Source organism: Siniperca chuatsi, linkage group LG16 (genome assembly GCF_020085105.1).
Source record: "Siniperca chuatsi isolate FFG_IHB_CAS linkage group LG16, ASM2008510v1, whole genome shotgun sequence".
Classification (NCBI taxonomy): Eukaryota; Metazoa; Chordata; class Actinopteri; order Centrarchiformes; family Sinipercidae; genus Siniperca; species Siniperca chuatsi.
The window spans coordinates 14,242,673-14,250,806 of record NC_058057.1 but is presented as its reverse complement, the minus strand read 5'-3'; the positions used below and the strand labels follow the sequence as shown (position 1 = coordinate 14,250,806).

Below are 8,134 nucleotides of genomic sequence, written 5' to 3'. Positions count from 1 at the left end.
CAAACCTTGCTCTAAGTATTGTATTATTATTTATTATACAATTATTATCAGTGGTGGAAGAAGTACTGACATCCTTCAAGTAAAAGTGCCAGTGCAACAATGTAAAAATATTCCATGACAAGTAAAAGTCCTGCAAGAACACAAGTATTATTAGCTAAATTTACTTAAAATATTAAAAGTAAAAGTACACGTTTTGTAGAAAATAGGACCTTGTGACTTACATTTTATAATAAACTACATTTTAATATTGAGGCATCAATGTGTAAATAGCATTTTGCTGTTGTAGCTGGTCGAGGGTTAGTTTTAATGACTTTATACACAATTAGATAGTTTAGTCCAGTGATTCCCAACCTAGGGGTCATGCCCCTCCAAAGGATCCCAAGATAAATCTGAGGGGTCGTGAGATGATTAATGGGAGAGGAAGGAAGAGAAAACACAATTCTGCCATTCTCCCAAACATTTGGGAACCACTGATTTAATCTACAATGTTTTATTTTATAAGCTTTTTATGTAAAATTTGAATCTGAAAGGTAACTACTCACTACACCGGTCAAATAAATGTAGTGGAGTGTACTTTGTTATATTCCGCCACTGATTATTATATATGGTCTTGTAAAATTTGATAAACAGGATGACCTAGGAGGGAAGAGAAATATGGTATGAAGGTGATAGTTTGTTAATAAAGTTCTGTAGAAAAGTAAAATCAAAAGTAACTGTTGTGGCTTTTATGTACTGATGTACATGATTGACAGAGGTCAACAAATGGTGGTGGTAAAGTTATGACTACAGTTACTCATTGACTGTTTCAGACAGAAGCCCATTGTCTTCTCTGAACCCACAGAGTTGACCGAAGACATGCAATAGAGGGATGGAGATAACAACAAGAACATCGAATGACATGATGTAATTGAGCCTAGATTATATCATGTGTCATCATATATATGTGTTCTGTCACTGACATTTCTGGTAACTGGAGTTTTGTTTGTGGTGCTGACAGTATTGATCTCCAGAGTTTTGTCCCTTTTACTTTGGATATTCCACAAAACACACAGTCATAATTTTTATAGGCACTGTTATTTTGGTAGAGAGTAGTAAGTTAGGTGCATCTCCTTCCTGCTGGGTGCCATCTTTTTGACATTATTGTGGTTTGTACTCCATACCATGTAATCATGATCTTGAGTCAGGAAACTGTTCTCATTAACTGTTCTCAAAATATCAACAAAAGCTCTCAGTCATCACCCTGACAAAACTGCTCTGGAGTGTAAAACATGGACGCCTGAGCCACGGTGATATTGTCTTTTACCATTATATAGAAAAGCAGTGACCCAGATAATAATAAGGCTGGGTTGCAACAATAAGGATTCATTTTTAAACTCAATTAAATCATGGTTTAACTTTAAATTATGTTGCACCAAACTTTAAAACAAACTTAAAATTAAGCAATATTAAATTTAAACCTCTCATTAAACCTCAGTTTAGTTTTTACTCTAAACCTAGATTAAATTGAATTCTGTTGCACCAAAACTTTAAACTCCACCTTACACTGTGATCCAGTATTAACTTTAAACTTACACTTGGGGAGGTTCAACTTTTAAAATGGCTGCCTTTTTGAGATGGATTGAGCAAAATAATCAAGTTCCTCAAAGAAAGTTAAGGGACAGACTCAATCCAACCTTTGCACTGCTGAGCTAAACTCTATATAAACGACTAAAATAACAGAAAGGAGTGCACATTATGAAGAAAGGTAGCGCGAGGAAACGATGCCAGGTGGAAGTTAAGTTTCACTTTCACTTTCCGGCAGAGACATTACAGCTACATAAAACAGCATCTTCCTCTGATTTCGTCTTCGGCATTCCAGCTGTGGAAGACGGCTTCTTCCCCCGCTTTGAAAAGCAATCAGACGTCCATAGATCCGCGCAGCTTCGCGGATGGCTACAATCTTTTTTATTTGATTTGGTTGTTTTGGACCTGAGCAAACGAGACGAGGATGTGACGCTGCGATCGGATCTTATTTTACACTTACTAGGTCCCGACAGCACGCACATTTATTTATTATTTATTTTAATTTGGGTTGGCAAGCATCTCCATTTTGATTAAACTTTACTTAATTTTGGTTTACATCAATAAACTTGCATTTACTAAATGGAGATTAGTTTTTAATTGTGCTACAGAGCTCTGCTTAATTTTAAATCTGGATTTACTCATTTTAAACCTAGTTTTGCAAAACTCAGATTAGAACTAATCTTAGATTAAATTAATCCTTGATGGCGCAACCCAGCCTAAATACCTTAATGGCACCAGTATTCAACAGGGACTAAACCTTTTCTGAAGGAAAACATATTTAGCAACTCAATATTCATTATATTCTTTGATGCCTTCTTTCTCTTCTGATGATGTAAGTATCTCTGTAGATTAAGGATGGAGGAGCAAATAATTTGAATATATTAGGGAGCTCAAACAGACTATGTACATGATGTACTGTCTTAACAGGATGAACAGGTTTCAGGGTGGACAGCAGACAAGTTGGACAGAACAGAGACCACCGTTGATCACCGCTGACTCTTGCTTCAAACGTCCTCAGCTGGGTGGCTGATTCAGCGGATCCCCCCGCTCTCTGCCCACCATAAACCCCATCACTGTTTTATCTCAGACTGCTGCTGCTGCTGCTGCCTCTCCTGCAGTTGTCGTTCCCTTCTGGTGGGGAGTCGTGCAGCTGACTGATGACCCCCGCAGGCACTTGGGTGTCCATAGGCTACATAGGCCACATTCATTCATCCACCAGGAGCCGCAGTAAAGGATCATGTGAAAATATGTTCCATATATCACCAGGGGGGACATTTTCCTGTGATGGCAGACAAACTTTTGAGACTTTAAAGAATGATTTCAGCAACCAAACCGATTTCAATATACATATGGGAATGTTAGTATTGTTCTAACACAAGACTTCAAAAAATGTGAACCTATCCTTTAAGCTAAACTAGCCGCTGGAGTGGAAGCATGGAAATAAGAGAAGAGACTGAAGTTAGAAGTGACTAATATAGCCTACTGTGTCTGTTGGTTTTATATATGACAATTTTATACTTTACAGTAAGTGAGTCTGTATACAAATCTACTGTATTTAGGTTTCCTTTAACTTCCTAAAAATGAACTGATATGTAACTATAAATTCATAGGAAGGTTCTTGGTAAGGACTGTGTACGTTGGTAGTAATTGTAGGGAAAATTAGTATTCAATTCTGCCAGTTAATTGCAATCAATTGCAAGCAACACTTAGAGAGTGTTATAGTCAGTGCACAGCCGGTCAGCTGAACATGCGTCAAATTTATATACAAATATATTTGAAGAATATGGTTTTCAATAATAAATGAGTGAATATTGACATGGGTTTTAATGGAGCAGTTCTATCAAGGAAGTTCCTTTGGAAATCAACAAATTCTCATAAAGTCAGCACACCTAACAAAACTCAAAAAAACTGTCAGCAAACCTTGACTCTATTTTTCTTATGATTAGTGCCAAACTGAAGAATTATTTTCAGGAAAAGTTGTAGAAAATGATTAGGAAATGACAGACCTGTAAAGTAAAGCATTATCATTTATTCTTTAGTCCTACACAGTGAGACATTTAGAAATTCAGTTTACCAAACCACACATATTCATATTACTAAACTATACTATACTATATTACTATTTACTGCTTGTATGCATCTTTATATGAATGTATCCATATAATGCTACACTGTTAATATACAGGTAAACTGATACACAGATTTGTGTATGCTGTGAGTTACATTATGTCCTTTTTGCCTTTGTTTGCACTGAAACTAGTCAATTATTATGTCTTATGCAAAATGTTAATACAGTAATGATAAAGTCAAACTTCTTTGTGAGAGTTCAGTTTCCACTGTGATGCAAAGCATTTATGAACAACTACCAGTTTGTGGGCCTGTGATGCCCCTTGAGAATGTTATTGCAATGAAGGGCTTCATAAATAAACTTGATTCATTGTGACACTTGAAACATCCTCTCATGCTAGATTCAAATTGGGCTTCCACGGTAACAACCACAACATGCATTTTAAACAGAAGTTTGCCTGATTTGTGATAAAATAATACATACGCTGGTTTGACCTGTAGACTCTGATGTACACTGATCCACCACATTGCAGCTCACCTGTCAGCAGGTCACTCAGAGGCCGTCTGACCATCACAACAGGGTCATTTAAAGGGGGACACAGGCCCCAGTGTAACACCCAGAATCCTTTTATGTCCTAACTGTTTGGTTGGTGAGAAAAGTCAGGGATGTGTTTCCTGTCATCGCACCTTTTGGGGCTTTAGTAACAGACCAGAGCCTAATTAGGGTGCCATATTTCAAGAAATCTATATGAATGAAACTTAAATGAAATCAAGGGTGGTCACCTTCTGTTTAACTACATGGCCTTCACCAGTCATTAATATCCTGATGTTATCATTATGGTTTCACAGAGGTGATTTGACACAGTCTGTTCTGATTTGTTTTCAGTGACCACTAGACTTTCAAAACTGCAATCTAGTCAACTATCTTAGAAGCTTTTTGAGTTGGGATAAGTTTTCACATTATTTTTTGGTGAAAACAATGTGAAGTTGTGTGTTAGATTGTAAACAAACAATTAAATAGAGCTTCTTAATTATAAGATCTGCACTGTATCATTAGAATGAGTAGTTTTTGCAGTCCTTCATTCTCAAATCTAATGACTTCAAAGCATCCTGTCTAAATCCTTCTGTCCCCTCTGTGAGTCACGGGAGTGAGTTGCCTTCACCTCTCCATCACCTGTTCTCTCTTTTAGCCTAAATGCCAGTGACCTTTGACCTTTCTGCTCCCTAGCTCCGCCACACGGGACCAGGCTCCCCTGCAACAGCTGTGTCAACCTCAGCCCTGGCAACTGGTGTGCCCAGGGAAGGACAGAGAGTGGCATTACTGTCAGACCACGTAACGAGTCAGCAACATGGTACTGTCTTATCTTTGTCAAGATCAAGCGGTTAACTTTTACATGTTGGTTTCTCATTGAAGCAAACACACACAATACCTTACAATCTACATTATCTTTCATTTCTCATTTCATTTTTATTCATTGTTAAAACCTACTTTGCAAATACTTTGAGGCATTATTTGTGAATGTAACCCCACTCTCTAACATCTCAAAACATATTTTTCAGTCATACCTTTACAGAACAATCTAGAATAATCACTGAATCAGATGGGAGGTGTTTTGTAAAAGGATATTCAAGTCAAATTTCAAGTGATATGTAAGGTTACCTCTCCACCACATGCAAAGAGTTTCCTCTAAAGTACAGGGGGGTTAATCTGCGAGGTTTTCCCATCCTGTGCATGTGCGGGACCTGGTCTGGTGTCAGCTGCCAGTTTATTTATACCAATAGAAATCCATGCTATCCACTTTTGAAGAAACTGCTCTGGAGTTAGTAAGTCTAACTCCTACCTGCTGTCCCGAGGGAAATTATTTCCTCCTGCCAAGAAAAGTGTGTTGTGACCTCCCCAGAAGCAGTGGGACATTGGCAACGGGATAGATGTGTATGACAGAGGGGAACAAAGTGATTAGCAAATGGGGGCCCCGGTATGTGAACACAGGTTAAAAATAACCTCACTGACCCAATTTGTAGATAACATGCAACACAACCGCGGAGCTCCTGCACTGCCTTCTTCCCATTTTGGCTTAATTGTTCTTAAAAAATGACTTGATGAAATCTTACATTGAATCTCACTCACACATTAGATAAGCATATTTTGTGAAAGTTTTTATGGGATTCATTAGATCTATAAATGGTCACCAGACTGATGATTGGAACTAGGATAAATAAAACAGAAGAGGGGTTGACAGATGAAAAAAAAAAAAAAAAACAGAGAGTAAGATGAGATCTTTTGCATGATGTGTGACACATGATGAAAGAGTAACAGATGATTAGATGAGAGGCTGATCTGTTTGTTGGCGTACGAGCCAGTATGTGACAGTGATCAGCGGTCCCGTTAAGAGGAACAGCAGGATTATGATTTGTGTCTTAACCATTGTGTCCGGTGTGAGCGACCAAGAATCCACTCAACAACAAAAGTTATCTGATATTCTCAGTGCCCAGATATATCTGGCAAGGCCTTGGCGCATAGCTGACATTAGTGGAAATGTTGCATTTGTGATACACCCTGGCTCGGGGCCCATGGGAAATATTGAACAACTGTCGAATTTAGACAACATCCTGTGGCGGAGAAAAACAGGAGCTACAAAGATGTGATGGTGTGGCTATTTGTGGACGGCGAGTGCCTCGAAAATAGCGAGACTATTAGGTTTCAATATAAGCCCCCCTCTCTGAGCTCGAGCTTTCTGTGAATGAGGCCCGGGTTCCTATCACACCCAACCCCAGAGCTGATTTTAGAACACAGGTGTTGACCTTAGTGGAGTGGCTTGTGCTTGCAGCAGAGGAAAATGAACCCCTGAGCTCTTTGCCTTTACAGTATTGGTCACTCTGTGGTCACACAGATGCTTCAAAAAAGTCCTATAAAGATCTACAGATTCTATATGATGACTTAGAACACAACAACAGCAAGGATGATGAGAAAAATCTGATATTTACTCGCTAAATGGTTGATGGCTGATGAGAAATGGTTGCAACACTTGAATTAACTTGGTAACTTGCTCTTTTAGCTGATTTTTGTTTTACATTTTCACCAATTTCTCTTGATTTTTCCCTTCCCACAAATGCAGCTTATATTACATTCAGTGTTGTTTTGTAAGTGTCATGGCGGCAGGATGGTCACCTTGTGGCCACTGGAGAATTTATTGCTTGTTTTTATGGTGCCACAAGAACACCCATACAACTTATTCACACTCCTCACATATCAGTGACCGTGCTTCATTAACAGAGGTTTACATTACAACTTATCAAAGGATTTACCACATTTGGTTTACTGTGAGGCAGATTGATTTGTTTTGTGGCTGCCTCCCAAAGGTAATCATCTCAATACATCATGTCATCTCATAAAAATGGCTTTTGTCAGACGCTACTAAATGCTTTGACAACAGTGAACGTCACTTTTTCCTATACTGTAAATGATACAATGAAACTAAAGTGAAGCGAAGAAACCAAACTGGGATGAAACTCAACCTTGGCTTCAGCTGTGACTCATGGCCCGCTGTAACTGCTGTTCTGACTGTACCCCCAAACCCAATAAAACACGCCCATCGCGCAGTTGCTTCCTTGTTTCTCTGTATCCCTCTCTTTTTCCCCTTTCTTTTTTTTCTCCAAAAAGGAGCCATTGACATTCTGTGTAAAATAGAAGTAGGGTGGGGTGGGGGCTGAACAGAGGAACGGCAGGGGTGTAGGGTGTCTCGAGCCCAGTGTGAACAGCTGAGAGGTGTGATTTCACAGGCTGGCTCCCCCCTGTCAGGGCCCTGATTGGGCCGGACAGGAGGCGCAGGAGAGGCCCGGGCTTCTAAAGGACACCAACAGGTGGGAGGCCGCTTTGGAGGGGGGCGCTCCTGGCGGGATAGAAAAGGCCGATCTGCAAGGCCTGTAGTGGGCACAATCCACCAGCCAGATACGGAGGAGGATGGTTGATCGCAGGATAGCTGAGGTGAAGAGAGGAGAGGGGCAGGATTAAGTTGGGGAATGGTTCTCAGGAAGCAGAAGGATAGTTTGAGATGAGTTTTGGCTTTCAATGGGTGGAAATGGCAGCTTCAGGGACAAGGAGTAAGGTTGGTCTGAGAGTTAGGTCTTTTCTGTGGTAGCAGAAAGGGTTTTTGGTCACAAGTCTCCTTTTCAAATCTCTGCTTTTTGACCAATAACTTTTTGTAGGCAGCTTTTTTGTTTTTGTTAGTTAATGTATTAGGTTAATATTTGACATCATCAAATGGGCATTACAGTGACAAGGTTTTCTGTTGAGTCTTCTAGAGTCACATGTTGCAGACTTTTAGTACTTATAGTTTCCTTGACTTGCAGCACCATGTGAGTGAAATCAGGTGTCAAACCAGTTGTTAACTGTTTTCTGTAAGTTTTACAATAGGCACAGCACTGTGGCAGAGCCTGACACCTCTGTCAGGTGATGGGAAGCTGAGGTGTGATACAGGAAAGAATCAGGAAATTTGGTGACTTG

General features: G+C 39.6%; 1 long non-coding RNA gene across 1 annotated transcript; it reads left to right on the top strand.

Moving 5' to 3' along the window:
- The first annotated feature begins 1,525 nt into the window (after nucleotides 1-1,525).
- LOC122862942 lies at nucleotides 1,526-4,015 on the top strand. The gene is made up of 2 exons (XR_006374882.1): nucleotides 1,526-2,395; nucleotides 2,491-4,015. It is a non-coding gene; the product is annotated as an uncharacterized LOC122862942 (long non-coding RNA).
- Nucleotides 4,016-8,134: the final 4,119 nt, after the last annotated feature.